This window comes from Melozone crissalis, unplaced genomic scaffold, assembly GCF_028551555.1.
Source record: "Melozone crissalis strain CALT ecotype California unplaced genomic scaffold, PUWL_Pcris_2 ptg000013l_1, whole genome shotgun sequence".
Classification (NCBI taxonomy): Eukaryota; Metazoa; Chordata; class Aves; order Passeriformes; family Passerellidae; genus Melozone; species Melozone crissalis.
Window position 1 is genome coordinate 63807766 of NW_026535791.1, and position 24690 is coordinate 63832455.

At 34.9% G+C, this 24690-nt stretch overlaps 1 protein-coding gene across 4 annotated transcripts in view; it reads left to right on the forward strand.

The window, feature by feature from the left end:
* The window catches only part of IL1RAPL1 (interleukin 1 receptor accessory protein like 1), a 687620-nt gene that overhangs the window by 226282 nt on the left and 436648 nt on the right, over window positions 1-24690 (forward strand). Inside the window, exon 1 of one of the 4 annotated variants that reach the window (XM_054271411.1) lies at window positions 4795-4910. The exons of the other annotated variants lie outside the window; for them this stretch is intronic. The gene's annotated coding sequence lies outside the window, so the exon portion shown is untranslated. Of the gene's footprint in view, window positions 1-4794; window positions 4911-24690 lie in introns of those variants that run through there. 4 annotated transcript variants of the gene reach the window in all.

Genomic DNA, 24690 nt, shown 5'->3' on the forward strand with positions numbered 1-24690 from the left:
GTGGTGAAGTGAGGTCTCTTGTTTAAGTGTGGGTAGGAAATGAGAGGAATGAAAACATGCTGAAAACACCAGGGAGGGAAAGGCCCATCTGGGGAGTCCCAAAGCACAATTGGTGCCCAATGGTGCCCTTGGGTTTCAAGGGGCTCAGGTCCTGTGTTGAGCCCTCAGCAGTAATTGCAGTCTGGCAATGTTTTACTATGTGAACAGCTAATATAATTTCTGGTCCCTCAGGAAGATTAAATGCTTGCAGATCTGTGCTGGCTATAAACCACTTTGTGTTCTGGATCCAAATGCTGGGGTTCTAGCTAAAATCGTCTTCCCTCTGTAACTGTGACACAGATGACATTAGGAAATCAGTTGTGGTTACTGGCTCAGACCTCAAATGCCAACACTTTACAGAGCAGGCCCCTTCCCCAACTCAGATTGCAAAGCATTTTTAAAGGAGTAGACTGTGTATATTACTTATTAGCAGAGAATCAAAGAAGCTGTATAGGGAATGCTTTCAGAATGTAATTACTGATTATTTTGTGTAGGAATCATTCATGGTGAGAAGTGTACTGCAGTGTGTATGAATAATTCAGACATCATCAAAAAAATCGAAATGTTTTCTGGTAATTTTTGCTAATTAAAAATCAAATTTACCTGTATTATACTCTTTGTGCTGATGCTTAGTATGTTTTAATTGTGATGAGTCAAAATCTAGTCACAGAATCCCACTAAAGAGGAAAGATTTTCTGCTAGATTTTCTGCAGTGTCAATAGTCAACGGATGTATATTGAACTCCTACATTTGTATTTCATTAAATAAAAAAGCAAAGTTAATTTAAAGGTAAACTTATGCTCATCTTATGTGTGCACAAAGACAATCAATAAGTATATCTATTCCATCTATTCAATATCTATTCAACAAAGTGCTTTAGTTGCATTCATTTTAGGAAGTAGGCAGTAATTTTGCAGTTGGTAAGGCTCTTTTGAAGCTTTTCAGACCAGAAACAGGGCATGGTACTGCCCCTCACACGACTGCTGACTAAGGTGGTTCTTCATTAGGATAAATATAAAATATTGTGATTTCTTGTTTTATTGCATACGTGAATCTTTGTACAAATTATTGTACTTTGTAACATAATATTTGAATGAAACCAAAAAATCTAAATTAAGATGGGAACAATGGGGCAGACTGCTTCCAGATCAGACATCATATGTTCTAGATTCAAGAGCAGTAGTTACCATGAAAACTCCATAGGTCTCAAGCACTTGGATCCTGTATCACTTAATACTTGGCAATATTTTATTTCATCTGTTCAAATTAATTCTCAGTAGCTGTAATGAATCTTTTTCTTTCTGGCAGGGAATTACATGATTCCCTAATATTGACTCAGTTCCCTTGAATATTCAATGCAAAATCATTGGACATTTGTTAATAGAAGAATTAACATGTACCAAAAAGGAATTGCATCAGGGAGATTATATTTGCTAATAGATTTTTTTTTTCTGCTATGCTAAATTATATTCTTTCTTTATAAATCTTTATTAAACGCTGCCAATTCAGCATCTTTAACCTGATTGTTTCATTTGCATGCTTTGCCTTTGTGATTGGATTACAGTTTGTTGTACTTTACTCTTCATTATCATCTCTCTCGATGTGTAATTATGCATTATTACTTAATATTCAATTTACTTTGTCCAGTATTTGAGTATAAGGTATTGAGGCAATAATATGCAAAAATTTTTTTCTGCTTCTTCAAGCCCTTCTGCAACTCTTCACCTCAGCCTCTATAACTGAGGAAAAAATTGACTGGCATTAACTTTGATGACCAAATTTCAAAAGTGTTTCAATATATTCTCAAGAACATCAAATTAGCACAAGGAAACAAATAGTGATAAAATATACAAGATTATATGAAAGGCTTTTTATTTAAAATGTTATAATTATTATTTAGTAATAATTATTATTTAGTATATTATTATTATTATTAATTATTAAACATGCTTTTATAGCAAATAAAAACTCAAATTCAAACTTATAAAACAAAAAAAAAAAGTGTTTTCTGACTTACTTAGATTTAAATCAAGAATTTACTCAATTGCTACAATAGAGTGACTTAAAGTGTACCTCACAGAAATAAAGTGAAGAGCTGTAAGAAAGATAAAGCACTGGCTAACCAAGAGAATGCAAAATGTTTATGTTAAGAGTTCTCTAAAGAAGGATTAGTAATGAAATTTTTCAAGAATAATTTTTCATGTTCATTCATTAGAATGTTGATTAATGACATTACAGGAAGAATGACAAATATGCCAAAGGGAGCTTTGGTGATACTGAAAAGAACTGGGGCAGTTCATAGCTAGTAATGATACAACCCAAAAGCACATCGGTTAGAGATGGCAATTCAGGAAATATCTCTCCTTGAATCAGTCTCTTATGGATGACCAAACTGTAAATATTATATACCTCTGGGAAAGTCTGTCCTGATTTTAGTCACTCATAAGGCCTCACTTATAGAACTGTTTATATTCTGGTCTCTTATGCTGGAAAAGAACACTATCTCTTCACAAGTAGTCACATGAACAAGGTAAAGGCAGCAGGTACAAGTTGCACTGGGGCAGACTAGCTCAACGTAAGAAAGAAATTTTTGCAGCAGGAACAATCAACAACTTTCCAAGAGACGCAGAACCATAGAATGGTCTGGGTTGGAAGCAGACATTGGAGGTCACGTAGTTCTAAACCCTCTGCCATGGGGCACCTTCCACTAGAGCAGGTTGCTCAGACCTCAATCCAGCCTGGCCTTGAACACTTCCAGCGATGGGGCATCCACAGTTTCTATATTTCAGTGCACACCTTCATATATCTAATCTAAACCCAATCTCGTTCAGTTTGAAGCCCTTCTGCCTTGTCCTGCCACTATGTGCAGGTAAATTCTCTTGCTCCATCTTTCCTGCAAGCTCCCTTCAGGTACTGGAAGGCTGTAGTTAGACCACCCCAAAGCCTTCCTTTTTCTAGGCATGGTAGAGTCTCTACTGCTGCTTTCCACATATGTTTCTAATTGCTTTCTAATTATGTACACTCATGTCAAGACAAAACCCATGGGACATGGCAGAAAAAATTACTCTATTACTAGACACTTCTCTAAGTCTTGGTCTTCCAGTTTCAACCAAAAGCCATTTCTGTAGAAGAACTGGACACAACAATGTTAGGACAAACTGGAAGAATGGATTTGATTATTTAGTTGAATCTCAAATTTCTGAGCCTCATCAGTGAGTCATGTGGCAATAAGATAGTAGCTTGCTTCTTTGTTTTAAAGGGTTTTCAGTATCTGCTTTAATGTCATGTACTCATGGATCTGGAAGAAAAAGTATTCATTGCAGGTTAGTTTTAGCAGAAGTACTTGGAACTTCTTTGCAGACTTGATTCTCAAAATTATGCCTGAAAATCAGCTCTGGATTTAAATAACAAAGCTGTAAAGTCTGTTATCTGCAGATACAACTACAGCAAGCTGGTAAACATTTAATAGTTTGTAATAAAATCTGTGAGATTAGGCAGCATCATTATGTCTAGCCTTCTGTATCGACTCCTAATGAGTGACTGTCTGAAAGAAATAAGCAAATACAAATTTGAATATGAATGCTGACTAGGCAAACCCATTTTGTAAAATGAGAAACAAAGTAATTTAATTGAGGATGCTAACCTTAGATATAATTTCTGTTCTGAAATACTAAAATTTAGGGAAGATACTAAGGAAGGGTTCATCTTTAACTTTTCCTAGTACATAGCAATAAACAGCCTGACGGAAAAAATTAAAACAACCTCATTTTTTCCAGCCCATCACTAAAAACTTGGATTTGTACAATCACTGTTTGGGAGAGCCATCTGTGTTATCTATAACTTTGTAGCATTCAATATTGATAGAACTCTTTGTGACAGATAAGTAAGTGTCTTCCCTGAGGTTGTTGTGGCTGGTAAAACCCATCACCCTTGTATTTCAGTTCAGCTTTTACTTTTCTGTTTTTGTAAACCTACTGGGTTTCCTGTCATAGTCTATGACATTGCTGTAGATGAACATCCTAAATTACTTTTCAGAAAACTACTTTAAATCATGTCTGAACTAAGATTGTTTATTTCTTTTTCTTTTTTTCCTTCTTCTCTTTAAAAATGCGAATCATACACAATTAATCAGGGTATATATGTGTGTGTGTAGATAGATAGATGGATGGATGGATGGATGGATGGATGGAGGCACCTGCAGAAATACAAATGAACCCCTACATATGTTTACAGGACCAGGCACTTTTCCTTCCAAGTTACTATTGCTAAGCAACCAGTTCCTCCTGCCTGCTGCTCTAATAAAAAGTGTTCTTAACAGAGTTGCATGAAATTGTATTTCCCCCGAAAAACCCTTGTGGTCAATTTTGGATGGCTTCAGTAATAGGCTTTTTTAGAATCATGAATGGAATGTTGTTAGATTTGACACTTTAACAATAGTGTTGAGGTATCCCAGATAATTGCTCAAAAGCTTGCTTCAGCTGCGTCTTGGTAATTTTAACAATTTTAAAACCACCTTGAGTGGCTCTAACTTTTATCAGCAGAGTCATCTATGTTTTTTGATACTTTGAATGGGTTGATTGTCCTTATTGCATATAGATATGTCTGAGTTTGTAATACAAACTCAATGTCCTATTCAAAGAGTCACTACAAATATATGATTGCTATAGAAACATATTTCCCTATTTAGTTTGCACTTTAAGGATTTTTCACTTTGTTAACTGTTCCAGCTGTTCACGGTCCTTCTCCAAAAAAGACTAATCAATCACCACACAATGCCTGGAGATGCCTCAGAGCATGGAAACTTCAGACTGACAAAAGCAGAAGTGTTTAGCAGAACCTCCTTGTAAATCTTTCAAGTGCTACAGGAAGAGGTAAATAAGTAGTAGAGTGACAAGAATATGAAAAAATCCCCCAGTTATTTTTTGAAATACAGGATCAATATCATCCACCTCAGGAATTTATACTCAAAGTATCAGCTCTTGTTATGTCTCTTGGCTTTTTCAGCGAGTCCTGCATTTAGACCCTACACCTGAAACAATACTTTTGTAAATTCATAATCCTTCAAGTGGCCCAATTACAAATCCTCAGTTATCCCTGCACTATGTTCATGGATTCCTCCTGATCTCTCATAAGGGACCTATTTAGTTGTTCTGCACAGGATTTTCAGGTCCTTAGCAGACCTGACCTGCTCAAGTGCAATTCTAAATAATCTTTCTGAGCTTCTGCTGATAGAGCATTTTCCACAAGTTTCCAACTGAATAATGTTTACATCCTGAGTTTTTCAAATTGGAAGAGTTTTCCTGGTAGCAACTTTTTGTGACAGGTAGATGATAACAACTTACATGTGAAAATGAACATTCTTGGTGTATGGACTAATGAGCCCCATTCTGTCACCACCCCTGAGCCCTGCTGTGATGGAGAATAAGCCATTCAGTGACCATGGGAGAAATGTAAAATGTCTCCATGCAGCAGTAGTTCTGTATTTAAAAAGAGAATACAGATTACATATTTTTGTACATTGTATTCAGAACTCTGGACCAGAATGTGCTGTACAAGTTGGAGCGTTACATCCACTCTCAGTGCACGTGTAATGGATTCACCATCACTGCATGTAGGGAGGAAAGACATCCTGAGCAGCAATTTCAAAGGAAGGAGGTGCATTTATTATGCTTTTAGGGTTTCCATTTTCCTGCTACCCAACTGATTTTCTAAATGCCACCATACTGTGATGTCCATGTCATCATCTATTATGGAGAAAAAAAAAAAAAAAAAAGAGCTGTACTTAATGTTATTCATACTTTTAGCTGCAATTCAGAAACTTCCTGACTGCTTCTTGGATGAAAATCAGAAAAGCTACTCTAGTGGCAGTAAGTAAATACTTAGGAAGAAAGAAAAGAGAAAAATCACCAGAAAGGTGATTTCATAGGCAACATGCAAGAGTCTTTTGCAAGTATGAATTCAAAATCTGCTTTTCATCAAATATAATTTTAAAGTGTGCTTTTTACTTTTTTTAATCTAAAAATATATATATGAAATTTGTTGTGTATTAAGTTGTCTCTCAACTTAGAAACTTATAAATTTACAAACTTAACACTGCACTCTAAGACAGTACACTACAATTGTTGCACTATATTTCAAATGAGAAAGCAGATTTCCTACTCTTTTGAAAACGCTCTTTTAGAAAACAAAGCCAAAACTGTGTATGTGTATATGAGGTGGGGGGAAGGGAAGGGTATCATCCTGAGTGTCTGAGGATGTGTGCAGTAATTTACTTTTTAAATCACATTTTCAGTAGAAAAAGGTAATTTTTTAACAATTTTGTCCAGTCATTTAACCATTATACTTAGCTAGATAGCATCATATTTCTGTTATCAATGGAAATTATTAGCTGAAAGAATAAAAATATCTTTTGACTTAGAAACAATTGCACCTACTATTTATTTGTAAGAGGTGTAGTAATGGCTAAGCTTTGTCCTAAGAAAACATAAAAATCTGTTGTTACAGTGACAGACAGAAAAATGCAAGCATGAAAGAAAATAGTTCATTTTCAGTAGAAGACCTTGGTTACTTTTAGGCTTGTGGAATTTAAAATAATTTATTAAACATTTCAAGTTTCTTAAAGTAAGTATTTAACACATTTAGACATTGATACTTACAGAATTAAAATGTTAACTAAAATGTTATCTAAATTTCCAGTTAGTTAGTATCATTCTAATTGTGGTTTCCTTAATGTGACTTCCTTAAGGCTTCTTTTCATGCAAGTGTTTGGTATATTATAAAGCAGAGTCTCTGTCAAGTCTGCCATTACTGAAATGCCAATATGTGGCGCCCTTCAGTTCAGGGAAAATAGCAAATGCCAGCAAAAACATGCTGAGCATAAAAAATTATATATTTTTTGTTTCTGAAGAATCTGAGATTGCTAACCATTGCAGGTTATACCTGTTGGTCCACCACTGAAGTGCAAAGTGGCAGCTGCTCAGGAGCGCTGAGCAGAATTCCCTTTCTCTCACTGCCAAGCAGAGAATTCTGCTGCCAACTTAAATTGCAAGTGGAGCTAGAAAGACAGGAGGTATTTACTCAGGATGTCTTGGGAATAACACTTTTAATCCTGTGAAAAGTGTTGTGGGATACTTAGTGACCCGCACACTTAAAGTGTCTGTCACCTATCTTCCATCTAGAAGCGTTTACCTCCATCCAGTTGTTGGAACAGGTTTGGGATATTTGTGTGTCTTCTGTGAATTTTGATTGCATCTTGGCCCTTCTAGCGGCACAAACCCATGAAATTCATCCAGGAAGTCATTAAATTTATCTTGACTTTGGATGTAGAGTCACAACATATAGATTGGTTAGGGTAATACTGCTGTATGTTTGGAATTGCATTAGGACTTGTCTACATTAATGCAATTGTGAAAGTTAACCCAAATTGACTAAAGTCGTGAATTCAGAGCATCATTAATTAAAGTAGATTAGTGGATTCACATCCTGAATAAATTAAATTAAACCAAATGCAAGCCCTCCTTAATTCTGAATGAGAGTGTCCAGGCAGGAGTTTAATATAGTTTAACTAATCCATTTTTAAAGATAATTCTGATTGATCTTAATGGGTGTCCATGAAAATGAGGCATATGAAGGTGGATATCTGTATGTGTGGGTGAACTCATACAGAAACTCAAAGAAGTATAATCAAATTACAAAATACAACTTTGTTCATTTACATTTTCCATTTCAGAAAGTATGTTGATTAAAAATTCAAAATTGTAGATGTGGTCAAGATAAAAGAGTTCAGTGTTTCCAGCAATATTAGGTTTCAAAAATAATGAACTTTTCAGGTCAAACTGTATGTAGGTAAACTTTATTCACTTTTGTGTGTGGATCAATCATATTAAGCCTCCTGCTCCCTTTAATAAATATGTCAGTATACAGAGGCAACATAAATAATTGTACATACAGAAAACCTTAAACATGGTAGCAATGCAGACAATAGAAGAAACCAGACGAACTTGAACATCATACACTCTCTGTTCCCTTCACAAGGCACAGCCTGTCCTCAGTGCTGCAGCGACACAAACTGGGGAAAATAGAAGGGGATAAGGACTTGAGGTTTAAGGACAAAATAGATTGAAAGACTCTTCACAGCTTGTTTATTTTTAATTTCCCATTTAATTTGCAATATATATTCCCCTTCTGTCTTCTATTGCTGAAAAAGTTTCCTCATTGTGCAGATTGTAAGTCACGTTTCCAGCCCAGCTGGAAGGACTCTTGCATTTCCTGGCTGTAAATGGTCCTTCATACTAATGTGGTGACATACACAACATTTGTTACTGCAGTTTCTACCTTCTGAATAGTATTAATTATTATTCATGACAATTATTACCTGTTTGTTCGGAAAACTTTTTCAGCTGAAAAGAAATTACTGGGGAAGGAAACTTTATATGCTACACCGTTAAACTAGTCATAATGTGTGGGGTTTAGAGTGGAATGAATAATTTCTATTTTTATAATATTTTCTGCTAATCTTCAATTCATTATTCTTCTCTGAATCAACACCTTGCAGCAATGAAACAATGCACACAAGAAATTTATTCTCAATGATTGCAAATTTGAGCCAAAAATATGGGCTATTTCATGTAAAAATGGAATATTGTCATATGCAAATTGATAAACTACTGAGAATAGGGTGTGTGAAAGAAGGAACACTGATTCTTAGGCAGAATGTTAATATGCTGAACATCTAGATCACTTAATCATTAAAAATAACAGTAATATGTAATGTCACTTAATCATTAAAAAAAAATAACAGTTATATGTAATGTGGAAAGTTTAACACTCAGTAGTGTGAACAATGGAAAAGGTCAGATGTCTAATTACTGAGTTTATCATTGCCTGGAAGGGTTTGTAGGAACTGTAATGGTAAAATCTGTTTTTATATTGATTTTATGACTGGTCCCAGTTTTTCTTTCTGTATTTGCCAAGTTCCTCACTGGGTATTAGATCATACTTAGACTTCTTAAGAGAACTGTAATCTCACATTTCAGGGCTAAAATGCCAGTTAGATAAAAGTGAGAAATTTGTTAATACTTTCCTTTTTAACAGAATCTGATAGCATACAAATCAATTTCTAGCTTTTAGCCTCTGAAGTACATTTGCTTTAGAATTATATTATATATACTTTATAAGAGAACTATTAAGCTAAAATGAAATTCTGAAGTTTCACCTGTCAGTTTAGAATAATGAAATTTTGGCCATTGTAGCCAAATAATTTTTATAACATTTCTTGAAAATCCAACTCCCTCAGCTTATATTTTGACTCTGTATATTGGAACAATTGCCATCTTCTATCTCTGGAAATAATGTTTGAGTTGCATCCTGCCCCCACGCAGGCAAGACTGGATAACGTGCAGCGTTCCCTCTTTGCCCTGATTTCTGTGGAAAGGACATGGAGATTTGTAGTCCAAAGTGGTCCACAGCTCATGGAAGAGTTCAAAACTTTGGGACAACAACAGATCTGTATTTGCTCTACAAGTTCAAGAAACCCTTCCTGCCTTCAGAAGAAGACATTTAGTATGTTTTTGGTCAGACTGTTTTAAAAGCTCTGGGAAACTGGTCTCTGTATCTATGAACTGGCTAGGCTGACTAGAATCCTTCTTGTACGAGGTCTGAGTAGTCTCATTTCAGGGAGAAAGTCATAATAAGTTGTATGCTGTTTTCAGTCAATAGGAAATACTGAATACAGATTACAGAGGTACATCTTAGTGCCTTTTGCTCTTTGAGTGTCTTCAGTATAGAACTTGTGAGTGGTGAAATACCCTGTGTTGGGTTGTCTCCGTTTAGGCACCTAAGTTTTCTATTTAAAAAACGGAATAGAGATTATATCTCTATTCTTAACCTCATTGGGAATTTAGTACTGCTTTTCTGCAGACCCCTGTGCCCCTGCTATCATCTCAAACCTCCTTGGTGCATTGCAGTAACCCACACTGTGGGACCCCTGTGCTCTGCCCTCTGCACTACAGGAGGCTGATGCCCATGCCTGCCCCTCTTTGTTCTGAGCTAGGGGCTCTAATTCAGCTCTGGTGGGTGATTGGGGTTTCAAAAGGCAAGATTGCAAATTATGGTGGGCCAAAGCCAAGACACACAAAGAAATGTGACATCCAAGTTTTTGAGTTATCACGTTAGAAATCAGTTTTGGAGACTGCAAATGGATTTTATCCAAAAGGTTTAGTACAATCTGGGTTTAAATATGTGCTCTGAATCTTCTATGTGTTGAAATTTTTGGCAAATTCTTCACTTTAGGAAAAAATAAATATTTTTAAAATATATATACATTATTCTGGAGAGTCATTTAATGTGATGTCATCTCATATAAAGTATGGGTTTGTGTACAGCACTCTATCTCATTAAAGAACGGTTAAAACAAGGACAGCAGCTATTTATTTTTTGATGCTTTAAGCATATTAGGAAAGGTTAAGCACTTAAAATTATATTGTTCAGTATGACACAGAAGAATTAGTTTTCTCTTTTGCCCTATTTCCATTTTCACAAAGAGAAATGAAATGAAAGTTTATAAGAGAGATTATGTCAAATAGGCCAAAATTATATCAAAACTTGATGGCATATGGAGCCAGAAATTTTCCTAAACAGGAAAACAAAGGATTCCTGAGAGGTCATAGAGTACTAGGCTCAAATAAAGGCATTGCAGCTAATATCTTGTGTGCTTTAATAGGTGAGGACAATGTAATGGGTCCTGTGAGACAATCATTAGGCAAAACCATTTGAAGCAGTTTTGTGGTTGCTCTGTCTTACAAAACAAATTAGACTGCAGCTGCCAAAGGGATTTAGACAATACAAATATCATCACATTTTTCCCTGTTTTTCTCTTTTAGTTCTGATAAAAAAAGTCTGCAGATGTACTCAGAAATCTGTCCAGTAGTAATTAGATTAACATGGTAATTGGACTGTAACTTCATTTATTCATGCAAATGAAGACTAATCCATTTTTTCAAGTCTTTTTTTTTTTTAAACAAATAGAGCAACTTCTTTGGTACCACATATAGTTGACTTCTTTTTTTTTAGGTATCATATTTTTCAATAGATAAGAAAGTTTCTTGAGGCTTAAAGGTCATATCATTGTATATGAACACAAGGTCTTGTCCCTTTGGTGAAGTAGCATGTTTAAGAAATATATAATAAGCAAGCCCAAGTATGAGGGTTAATTTAATTGAGTAGAATTTGCAATGACCTTGGGTTTTTGCATTTCATATTATTTATCAAGTGAGAAAATGAAAAAAAGTAGAGAAGATAGTGACCTATTTAAATCTTAAATATCAAGATTAGATGTACATTTAGGTCAATTTTAATGTTGTATATTTGACCTAACCTTACAGGTCATGGGTTTCTGAACTGACTTCCTCCTCATTATTGTTAGTAGATAATTAGCTGTATACTTCTATGAGGATAAATGTGTTTTTTTCTCAAATGAGATGCTTATCTATTCACATGCATGCATACATGCACATGTACACACACACACACATATATATATATTTCAACTCCAGTTGAATAATAACAGTTTTCAAATTATGCATTGTCACTCTTGGCATCTGAAGGACAAAAAAGAAAGCTCACCTGATCTGTGAACATTTTCGACTGTTGTTCGACAATTTTCGACAATTTTCAGTTGTTCGACTGAAGGGCTGTTCCTCACTAAACTTTGTGTTTTGGAACACACCCTGAAAATTCAAACGCCTTAAAACTGCAAATGCAGAAGTTTTGCACATGCAATGCAAACAGTTGAACCTGCAAAAATACCAGAACTGACAGGAAGAACTGCAGGGTAAAATTTATTTGACAAAGTTGAAGAGATTCATATGTTGTGGAAGAATGTAATTTGTGCTAAGCACGTTCTGTGGTTGGAGAAACAAAGTCTGACTTCACCTCAACACCCTGACACAGTTTGATTGCCTGCTGGAAGAACAGTGTTGATAAAACTTGTAGGATATTTATGTCTAGCAATGTTGAAACAGAGGTGGACATTCAGTCTGAAGTCTGTGATTATCTGTAGTATAAACAAAGATATACCCTTGCCCTTTTGAAAAGGTCAGGTGCAACATTTCCTAAGATGCTGGGCAAACTTGCAGAGCAAGAAAGGGCAAAGAAGGAAGTATTCAGAGGCAATGTGGGATGCATAATCAGAAATGCCTTGTCAGCATGGCTGAGTGACCAAGTTAAAACAGGGGAAATAGGCATAAACAGAATAAACTGTTTAACCTGTTTAAATTAGAGGAAAGTAAGTGATTTGTATTAATAATAATTTAATTTCTTTATTTTAAAATTGATAAATCTTGGCTAGTAAGGATAGGTACTAGGACAGTTCAGTCAATGATTCAGAGAGGAACAGAGCATGCTGGCATGCTGAGGAAGAGGGGAATGCTCAGGAAGTGTCAGAAGGTGCCCAGGTGACAGATTTGTTTCCCAGGTGTTGTTGCTGGTGGTTCACCGCTGTGTCTACCTTGTTCTTTGGGGGCTGTGGCACCAGGTGCACTCTGCAAGGCACAGGGCAGGAGGGATCAAGAGCTCATATGGATCAAAGTGATTGAAAGAGAAAGGAAGGTTAAATCTGGGTTTAGAGAATCTGTTTTACTCCATTTCAGTGTCTGCTGAGAGCACCAACTGCCTGAAGCCATACTCTGTTAGGTTAGCTGAGCCTTTTCAGCAGTGCCATGCTCCCTAAAAGCTGTCAGCAGGGCCTGGCTAAATGCTATCTGTGACCATCATATTGAAATTTACAGTTTTAGTCTTTTTTTTTTCCCCCACTGGGAAGAAAAGACAAGAGGATGCTGGGACTACTTCACTCTACCATGACCTCCAGAACCACAAGCTTTTGTAATAAAAATGTCTTTCCAAGAACCTTATATCTAAAAACATTGTGTTGCTATGTTAGAAAAACTCAGTGACAACATATAGAATTCAGGATTACATTTGAAAAAAAATCAATGTTTTTAAATATATCAGGGACATAAAAGTTTTGTTTTAATCGAATGTGTTTTAAAATATGTTGGACAAGTCAAAATATTTCATTGAATCTTGATTAATATTAAATGTAGCCCAGCATTTTTTTGTTACCAATGGAGTTTATTTTTTTGCCTTTATACACTATCTTGCAATTCAATCTTCCTTTTTTTTTTCTTGTTTTGTAAATATCCTGATAAGATTTTAAATACGTTTTTATTTCTCAATATTCTTTGAAAAGGATAGGCATCTGCAGTAGTCTTTCCGTATAAGTAATTCTGAAAAAGTTTCAGAAAGACAAAGTTAAACTTCAGTGGTACGTCCAGACCTACACACAATCCTGGGACTTACTTTGTGACCATCCACCAATTCTTGTGGCCAGTAGTAATCACAAAATCAATAACTATTGCCCATCAGAAAAGAAAAAAAATTCATCCAAAGATATATTAGAGCAAAGGAAAAAATTAAAGAGAAGACAAACAAATCCTTTTGGACTCACAAAGAACACAAAATGTCAAATGGAAAAGATTATTTTATGATCCTCACATGCTGAAATCCCCTTTAAGGCCAACTGTTCTATTTACTGAATAAATTTATCATTATTTCCTTTCTGCACTCAACAGGAAACACAAGTAGCATGACATTAATTTGCTTTTCAGGACGATTTGTATTTTTCTGTGAGGTACCCTAGATTTAGGAATTCACTGTTTTGCTGTCACAGACTCTGATCTAATGACTTTGAGGTACTAACACAGCATTCTTCAGTTTTCCCATGGTGGGTTGAAAGGATGTATTAAGGAAAATATAAAAGGAAAAAACCCAGTTAGTGTCTATAGGAAAAAGCAAAGTATGAAACATAGTGAGGGTACATGCAGTGAAAGGTGGCTGGTAAGTTCATATGCTGTGATTTCTTTATTCTGCATTTCATAAAAGCTTCTATATCTCGGAGTGAAGACTAAAATTAATTACACCTAAACACAAGTGAGTGCAAGCCTTTCATGTATGTGAAATCCCTGCTATTTTTAATATACATTATTTCCTTGTGAGCTGTATTTTATGCCAAAATATTCTCAAAAAGCATGCTGTCTAAGGAACAAGCTGAGAGTCAAAAGTGGTGCAACCTAAGAGAAAAGAAGCTGACAAGAGACCTGGTGTTTTGGAGTTCTAAAGTGATGTCTTGGGTCTTGCTTGCATTTTGAAAAATACCTCCACTGCAAAAAGGTGATTTTTGAGGACGGTGAACATATTAGACTCCCAGTAAGAATTTTAATAAAACATATTCCATCAGTGGGAGTTCATGGGCTGAAAATAAGCTAGAAACCTCTGTTTAGAGCAGAATTCTCACGCATAGTAAGACCACAAATATCTATTGCCCCTTTCCAATGAAATCAAATGAATTCTTTCATAAGTGCCTCTGGTACATTTGAAATACCTCTCAGAAAGTACCTCTTGCTAAGACTAATTGCATTTATGTCATATGTAAAGTGCATCTGCAGAAAAAGAAAAAAGATGAGAGAAAATGACAAGAACTGTTGAAATTAGCAACTTATACTTTTCTATTGCTTCATATTTCTGTTTTCCATTTATGTGAGATTAAATACAGCATTTAAGTGTAACATAGATGCATACCATGGAGGAGTTGGAGTGAAGTCTAGGAATTTGTGATGGAAAGTTGCCTTCTTCCTCTTTGAACCATGTATTCTTTTATCAACATTATGGGTAGAGTTATGCCATTTGTCCTCCTCTATAATCTGAAATCCATTACCATCTCATAGAAGTTTAATATCGTGGGGAAAAAAGTGTTACAAATTAACAGGGCAAGGAAGAGATCATTGGATGAAAGATATGTAGAAATTTTTCAAGTAAATTTTTAATTGGATAAGAGATAGTAGTCATTCAAACAGCCATTTTTTATTTAACTTACTCAATTCAAATCACAATTTTTAAGTCCTAAATTTATGAAAATTAGGCCCTTTCTTTTTCAGAATGAAAAACTAATTTTCCTCCACATCACATTTAACTTGGCAGCATAGTTACTGCATGCTTGAATAAAGAGAAGTAAAAGGATAATTATTTATATGAAATATTTTTGAAGTCAAGTACCATATAATTATAAATTGCTATTTGTTTTTTCTTTTTCAGTTTGCACTTTGCCATAGCTGATCTCATACTCTTTTGGGACAGACAACTTTCCCAGCCTTTTTGTTTTGGGCACTATAAATCTGAGAGACAAAAGAAAAGCAAACAAGAGAAAATAATCAGTCAAATTTTTATGAGCAATCTCTGTGTTCAGAACATTATAAAATAACTAAGATAATGAAATATTTTTTGTCTGCATAAGTTTCTGTGAAACTTGATAGAGTTTATGAAAAAAGTTTGAAAAATTGCATTTTTCAGAAAAGTTTGGATTAAATTCTGTATGTTAAGATTTTTCTTATGGTAATATTAGAGAAATACTGTGTTTAAGCAAGTTTGTCACAGTGAATCATGCTAAAGCAGTGTTCACATGTTCTGAGAATGTTGTTCCTGGTGTATTATGCCCTAGGAAGCTAAAAAAACCCCAAGGTTTTATCCCATCAAAGTCAGCCTTTGACTTCTCATGGAATGCTCCCAACACATTTGTTAGGGGAAAAAACAACCTGCCAGGAGACAGCAGAAGACACATAGAGTCAACTCACATTTGAGTAGAATGCATTCCCTCCTCTGTATATTTGGTGTGTTATATTTTTGCTTTACCTGCCGAGTCTGAAATACCTTGATTGGTTCCCCTGCAGGACTGCAGTGGTGGTTTCAGAGAAATGACTCCACCAAAGTGTTTCTTTGACAAGGTCATAAAAGGATTCAAAAGTGTTTGCAAATATTTGGAAAATATATTTTTAAGGAAAAAAAATAGAAATTTTAATATCAATATGATCAGTGTCTATAAATGCACTATATATATGTCATTCCCTGAAGTTATCCTCCATTAGTTGTTTGACAGTGACATTCTACAAATTTGAACCATTAGGAGATTACAAAAAGATGGCAAGTTAAAAAGGAGAATCACATTTTCAGAAAACTTGAGTTGAACTGTTCCAAATCATACCAAAACATGAAAATAATAATGTTCAAGAATCTCCTAGAAACAGAAGTGGCTAATTCTTATTCCTGATACATTAATTCCCTTCTCTGCTCTTTATTAACCCCCTTCTAGCTGCTCTTCTGCAGCATAGCTGATCCTTCATTCAGCTCTACAGGTGTTTCCCATGTCTGAAATTGTTCCCATCCATATATATTTGACAAGGTCACTTTTAACCTCCAAAGGAAAAAAGCAGTGCCTGCTTCTTGCCATCATGCTAGCAAGGAACTGGGAGCTATTTTTATCCTTTTCCTGGATGATGAGCATTTTGTTATTTCCCACTTACTCTCATTCCATATATCACAGTACAAAATTACATTTTCTCAGGTGCATCTGAGGACTCAGTTCAGTAGTTTGCTTGGTTATAAGGGACAGTATCACAACCATTAATTTTGATCATGTAATCAGGTGCTCTGCAGCACCTTCAAAAAATATTAACTCTTGCCATATGAAGAAATAGTAATACTAGCTTCATAACATTCCTGTTTAATCATTTTTGCAGCATATTGTTATGCAAAAAACTTTGCAGACCTTTTAAAACTTTTTAAAGTTTTTAAAAAGCCTTAAAGCCTTATAAAACTCTGTAATTTTAATTATTATTATAAAATGCTCTGTAAAATGCTGTTGACACAATTGAAATTGCTCAATCATGTCTTGCCCACTTTTAGAGCAAGAAGTCATTGAAATTAAACTTCTAAAAACCAGAATATGAAATATTAAGGCAAGCCACAGATTTATTCTGTAAGACTTGATATATAGATGGACATCTTTCCCCACTATTAGTATTGTTCAATTACTTATGCTGTTTCCTGCACACTGTGAAATACCTTCATGGCCAAACTGCTTCACTATTCTCTCTTTCCCTGGGCACCATTGGTACCTCAGTTTAGGCAAGAGATCTCTGAGAAGATGGGGTCAGAGAAAACACTGTTCCTTCCTCTGTGTCCTCTGGAAACAATACTGAGAGCAAGAAGAGGTTCAAAGGTTCACAAGCTTCCAGCTGATGGCAGCTTCTTCATGTTTTTTTGGGAATCCAGGCTGTCAGAATGTGGTAAATTTAACACATAAAAGCAGTAATAATTTAACAGCCTCTGCTAAGGGATAGCATGAATTAGTTATGTTTTCTGGCTAGAAAAACTTATGGAGAAATGTGGAAAAGATACAAGGAAATACAAGGAAAAGGCAATTTTGTTTAAACTGATAATAACATGTATTATAGATGTTATTATCCAGAGGTGCAACCACACTGATTCATGGGCTTTCTTGAGAGAGAATTCAAGATGTTTTCATGCGTTTGGAACAAACATACATTAGGGAACTACATGTGTCTATTTTGCTTCTGGCTCCTATAGATATAAGGGTTTTGCCTTAGATTGCTATTTTTCATTATTTAGTGAGCACTGAAAAAATATAAATATGCGTATATGTGTGTTTAGAAGACAAAAACCCAGAAGCAGCTTTAGTACACCACTGGAGGAGTATTAACATTAGGCTTGAATAAGCCAAATGCAGTCAGGAAGAAGCCTGAATTTTAGAATTTTGTCCTAATATGGTCATGAATTATGTACAGGACTTACTCATCAGTGTGTCAGATGAGTGTTGAAATTTAAGAAAGTAGGGGTGTTCTCCACAGAGTACTACTAAAGAAATATTAGACAAAATAAACAGAAATTTTATCTTGCCTTGCTATAAACTTTTATTTTCAGAAAAAGATTGTACAGAAGGAATCAGGGGATCACCTCAATTTCATTCATTCATTCAGTTGAATTTATTACAAATTCAACTGAGTTGAAGTGTAGTAAAAATATTTTCATTTGATTGCTATTATGGTTACATCATTATACAAGGTCTTAAAAACACCTTGTTAAGACAAGACTGTGTTGAATAAAATCTGGTCATTTTTGTTATGCTTCAATATCTACTATTTCTATACTATTTAAAAAACATCTTCACCAAATATAAATGCTTTAGGACTGTATACATTTTGGAAAGTAAAATATTTGAAAGGATCAGATCACTGCCAGTGCACGCTGTATTTTAAAATAGCTACTCAATCTCTTTTTTGGAGAGTGGGCCAAATGTAGGTACTGACATTTCTTCAGCACAAAATTGTGTTTGCTTGTCATTAACATATATGAACTGTCACAAAATTTCATTGCATATTTGCCAATTTTGGCAACAGGACTGCAGAGAAATCTTTATCCAAGACCATCTTAATGTGGAAAAATTCTCATTTGTCAAAATACGTCTTCTCTCAGTTCCACTCTATCTGTCAGCTTTACGCTGTAGATCTCTACTTGAGTTCTGCCCTACAGTGCACTTTCCCTCACTTTCTTTCTTGTGAGTAATGTACAACTATTTTAGTGAACACTGCTTTTTGCTTGTCACAACACAAACTAGAGTGAGGTCTCTTAGAAGGATACGGATTTTTATGAACACAGTTCACAAAATTCTCCCTCATCTTCGTGACTAAAATCAGGGACACTGACACTCCTTCATCCCTATTCTTAGTAAATATGAAAAAACCTCCCAGCTGTTACATAGAACACTATCATTTTATACAAGAAAAAACACCAGTACTCCTGCTGTAAGTGAACTAAGAGAAGTTGTGGAAGAATAGACCAAGGATCTTTTATCTCAGGAATCTAAAAATTAAAGTACCGGTTTGCAATAGTGGCTTTTACACACACTTTGTGTGTGTCTGTGAGCATGTATAAAAAATTCTCCACAAAGTTATTTAGAGAAGAAGAAAATAAACAATATCGACACCATGCTTTTAAACAGTTGAATTTAAGTTGCTATCCTTAGTCTTAGAATTGATATTTATGAATGAACAAATGGCTCTCCATATTTCAAGTGTCATAGTCTTTGATCCAGTGCTAAAAGACTTCACATTTCTCCTCTAGTATATTTGCAGGCTTTCTCTTTTCTATTTTGTTGTTGTTGTTGTTGTTGTTGATTTGCCCACTGCAACTCTCTTATCCCAGTTGAGAAACAGCAAGATGTTTTTCTGTGACAGAAGCAGCTCCAGATCAAGTTATGAAGAGGTAGTACAGGGATGGAGAGCACAGTGAGTTGGTTTAGGATGAGTGGAAAAAAGGTTAAGATAATATAGTGGCAAAGAGAAGTAAAAAGTAAAGCATTTCTTGAGAAATGCTTTTCTGTAATAGATGAATTATAATGTAACCTTTAATTACTTGATCATGTACTTTTGCTGTCTGTGAAAGAGAAAAATAGTACAACTTCATCAAATCTTAATGAGTTTACATGAAACCGAGAAATAATGTTTCTTAGATGTGCGATCCAGACCTTACAGAATGCAAAAGTCTGCCTTCGTCTAAGAAATTCCTTCTATAGAGATTTTATTGAAGATTTTTTTCTTCTTTAGAGTATCTAAACAAATTACTGTTCCTGCAGCTTGTATGAAATACAAGGCTTATGAGCAGGAATGCATAGAAATTCTGATATCAGGAAGAGAATCCTGGATGTTCATTTTCCCATAAGCTTTACGGAAAGGCTTCAATGGGATAAATCCTCTTGGTTTTCACAGAGTAACAAAATTTATTGCCCATGATGTAAGAGAAAAAGCAATAGGAGCAGTCCTAGCCAAAGGAGTTTTCAGATACTCTTTTGAGCATCTGCTCTCATTCCCCACCCTTGTATCTCGCTCCGTCCCACTAGCCTTCATCACCTGTCTCTTTTATTCGTCTCCATCTTCTTTCCCATTTTCCACCACTGTGGCAGAAAATGTATGCATTGCAAAGAGCTCCTTCACTCCAACTTTCACCTCTATCTCAAATCTTAATATTCTGTGGCTGGTGTGTTCTGTGGGGAAATCTGCCTGGTTTGGGTTCACAGCCCCCCTCAGCCTCCCATGTACTCTAGGCAGGCACACACAAAGAACCTAAAAATCCTCTGCTAAGCCCTCACGATCTTCTGTTTGATTTTGCTGAAGTGTGTTTTCATTATTCTGTTGTCTTTTCTTTTCTCTCCAAGTTAATTAAAGTTAATTGATTAATTGGTACTCTGCTATAGCAACTACCCAGCTGGAAAAGCACCAATCTGTAGTGATCATATGTGTAGAGCATGTCTAATTTGTTATCCTATGTGGAAAGGCCAGAACTCCTTGTAAATTAGCTTGAACAATGTGTATTTTTCCAGGAGAAGCAGTAAGATAGAGTACAACATAAGTACTCACAGATTCTACAAAGCTTTGTGCAGCAGAGGCGCTTGAAATCAGGTGCGCAGATGCAGCTTTGTTTCCAGCCAGGCAACTTCAGGACTCCCTCTCCTGTTAAAATGGTTTTTCTGGCTTCTTTCATTTCATATTGCCACCAGTACACCTGGCAGACTCTCTGGTGCATAAACAATCTGCACATTTAGGGGGAAAAAAATCCCCAACTTCCTTCAATAGTATTGTGGCAGTATTGATTGTAGCGTGCAAAGAGTACTGAAAGTGCAGCTCTAAACATGTAATTTCAATTGCCACCATTGATGTGGAAGCGCCCAGCTCCCATATCAATGGTGGCAATTGAAATTACATGTTTAGAGCTGTACTTTCAGTACTCTTTGCACGCTACAATCAAACCTATTCCTCTTTGAAGAGGAATTTGGAGAGGGAATTTGTAAAAATTGGGGCATTTGTTTCAGTTCATGGCATTTGCATGTATGTGCAGAGTCCACTGCTTCTGTGACTCATTCTGGATCATGCATATTACCAGTCATCCTTATCTACTCTACAACAAAACTTTATATTGGTCCAAATTAATCTTTAAAATGATGAATATACTGGAAGTGTTGTCTTGATTTGAAATGTCTCCTTATAATTTCATATTGTAATCAGTTCCAAAATTTTCTGTTCTTCTCCTGATTCAAAAATTTGAAAATACAGATTCCAAGTTATATTTTGCCTCGACATAAAGTAATTTTCTTGCTATTTGGTTTATTTGAGCAATTGAGTAAGCAAGTAAAGCAAAGAAATTAAAAAATATTCTCTGCCCATTGCAGTTTCTGTAGAAAGAAGGATTTGCTATTGTTCAGAATATGGTAGTAAGATACCCATATAATCACCTCTGTAAAGTTCTTCCAGTATCTGTCAGAGGCTTAGGGTAAACCTGAGTTTGATGGTTTTCTCTGAAACTGCACACTAATGCATTTGCTTTCTGTAGAATAACTTGGCTTTGTGCCAAAGGTGAGCTAGAAAATTAATTTCTGAAAGCACCTTTTCCTTACTTTCCCAGAAAATGGCGTAGAGTATATGGTGTGTCTCTGTAACTTGTGGGAATGAGAAATTATAAAAATTGGGAGAACATGTCAATTTATGAATTATTTATTTTAATAAACTATAGATTCACTTACAGTCTCTTTCTAAAATCACAGATTTGTTCCTAAATATTTTCATGTGTATTCAAAGGTGCAGTGTCATACCTAACCTTATCCAATGCCTACAAAATATCTAATGTATTAGGTAGGTTGAGTTGTGAAATGATTACTTCTCTATTAAACACAGAAATTTCATTTCACCTTATGCTAATGTAATGATTTTGTGATTAAAAATGTTTATTAACACATTTTTCCTCATTTTATTTTATGATTTTCTCTAAAGCTTAAAAAGAATATTCAGATTCAAATGGATATGTCACATTTGAGCAAATAATTATTAGTATTTTATCAGATAAGTAGATCACTGGAAAAAAATGACCTTATCCTTTTCAGCAGTGAACACTAACATTAAGGAGTTTATATTCTTCAAGTCCACTTTCTTTTTAGAAATATTTAGGAACTTACAAAACTTTTCAGTGAAATACAATTTTTCCAGCTCAAAGAACTAAAGGTCAGACCTCAATGTTGCCATAAATTAAGGTTCTGACATCTAAGCAAATGATAAAATAGATTTGCATTCAGATTCCATTTAAAATTATTACAGTTTATATGCAATATTTTATGTTATGTTATTTTATGTTAATTTTATTATATGCAATAATAAATATATTATTTAAAGGAAAGTGATAGCAATTAAAATACAATGCAAAAAGACATCACTGAAAAGAAAAATCAATATTGTTCCTATTTACAGATTCTAATGTGAAAATCATCATTTAGAAAAAAAGAGCATGTTAATTTGGTAGGAAAGAAACCACTATCACTTAGAAACACCACCACCAAAATCAGGTAAATTACATAATTGAAATAATTTATATATTTTTTTAAATAGCTAAAACATTTCCAAATCCTGATAGAAATCATTAAACATTTGCTTAAGCAGTATCTTGTTCAGTTGTTGGGGTTATATAATTTCTTATTTGGATGGACATAGTTACATTACATTTATTAAGCCTGTATAATTTCAGTCACGTGTATACTTCATTGGGGACAGAAGAAATTTACTTTCCCTTAACAACTTTATTAATTGGTGGTGCTTCCTGGAACAAGACACACAAAAGGGACTTTGAAAAATGTCTGTTATTGCCAATAATTGTTTTGCTAGGTTTTGTAGAGAACTGTAGCATGTGGAACAATAAATTAAGACATGATATATTTATTATAAATAAGAGCATCAAGATTAATTGATTTGGGAAGATAACTTAGTTGAAAAAGCTCAAGTAAAAACTTTAGCAGACATAATTGGCATAACCCATTCTGACATGGATCCATCATTGCTTGTAACCATGAATATCAAACAAACATACACGCCTCAATAATGAGTGTGTGAGGAGTGTGGACCCTGCATGAAACTGGCTGGAATTTTTTTTAACAGTCATTGTTTGTCATCAGTTGAATGAATGTGAAACGAGTAATATGTTTAGTAGTCCAGTCGTGTCAATATTGAAGGTAGGGAGATAAAGAAACAAAGGAGAGCAGAGTCACTGACTGTTTCTCTCCACCTCTTATAAAGCTCAGCCCTGGATGGTTTCTTGCAGGGGAGATGAACCTCACTCACTCAGTGCCTCTGTGTGCTTTACAAGGAGGCAACATTTCAGGTAATATTCTGTTCTGTGGGCTGGACCCACATAATTATGTGACATCAAACTCATATGGGAGGTGCCAATTAGGTGCTGTTCATATACTACACGCCCCTGAAGCCTGGAAGGAATTATTCAGGAAAGAGAACTTTGCTGTCCCTTCCACCTCATGAAAGCTGGGGTTTCATGTGCTATCCCCTGGATGCACCCATGGGGGTTGCAATTGGTGGTAAAGATTTTGTGGACAAAATGTTGGCCGAAGAACAAAATCTGCTGGTATGACTGACAGAATTGAATATAACAGCTCCTTGGAGCAATTGTGGACTGCAATGTAATTCTGTGTAACAACAGGAATTTTAGAAATAATGTTATCCTTAAGGGACCATATCTAATCAATCCCTTACAAACTCACCAGAGTAACAAAAGATGCCTACAAGGGAGAATAGTGTATAGAATATCTAGCATCAGTTGAAAAGTCACTGTATAACTTCTTTCTAGAATGTCCTAAGTGCATATTTAATATGAATATGATATTAATTATTAATAAATAATATTATTTAATAATTATTGTTAATAATAGTAATAATCATTAATTATTGATAATATTATTAATAGTTAATATTTTTAATAATTATTAATAATATTAAATATTATACATATTCAATATGTAAGTTATGATACAAACCAAAGAGAAATATTTTATTATGATATATTATTTGTTTTGTAGTGAATGTACCTGGTGGTATAAAAAGTTAGAGTTTTTTTACAAAAAAAAGAGTTGTGAATACACAGACGAAGTCTGTCAGCTAACATTCTACTATTTAGTGAGTTAATCTTGCATAAGGGCTACTAGGAAGCAATTCTGTAATGTAAATATTTAGCATTCTATTAGACACTCCACAGTGCTTTTTCTGGTCTCCAGTTGCCTGCCCAGAAGGTGAAATACTCTTTCTAAGATCCATGCCTGCCAAACAGCTCAGCAAACTGAAACAGCATCAAACATGCCTAATCTGTGTGTGAGCAGCTGAACCCCCTCCATCAGATTCAGCCTTGTGTCTGTGTTAACAAGACACAGATATTTATAACAAGATATTAAATATAACAAGATTTACCGTGGCTGGCTTATAGGACCATATTTTGCTTATTTTAGGACAATAAAATGCAGGTTAATCATGATCTTTGGTCACTTGTGTTTCAGGTAAACCTAATTTAAAAGGTCAAGATAATTACTATTTTCTTTGAAAAGTAGTATTTTTGATGACTCATATTAAACAGTGAATGCTAGGCAGAAGAAAGGCTACATTTTACAGCAGGTGATTAAAAATATACATATTCTGAAATAGATTTTAGACTGAGTAATAAAAATTTAAGCCTTCAATTCAAAGAGTAGTCAATTTAAGGCTAATTTGAAATGCATATGCATTCACTAAAATTAAGGTAAGTGGATAGCTGGGTTTTTCAGATGAAGTGAAATAGGGTGAGCAAATAATTCTCATTAAAGCTTAGTAACTAGGCACTTTGGAAAACAGCCCAGTATCTAACTATGTTGTAGTCATCTAAGTCTAT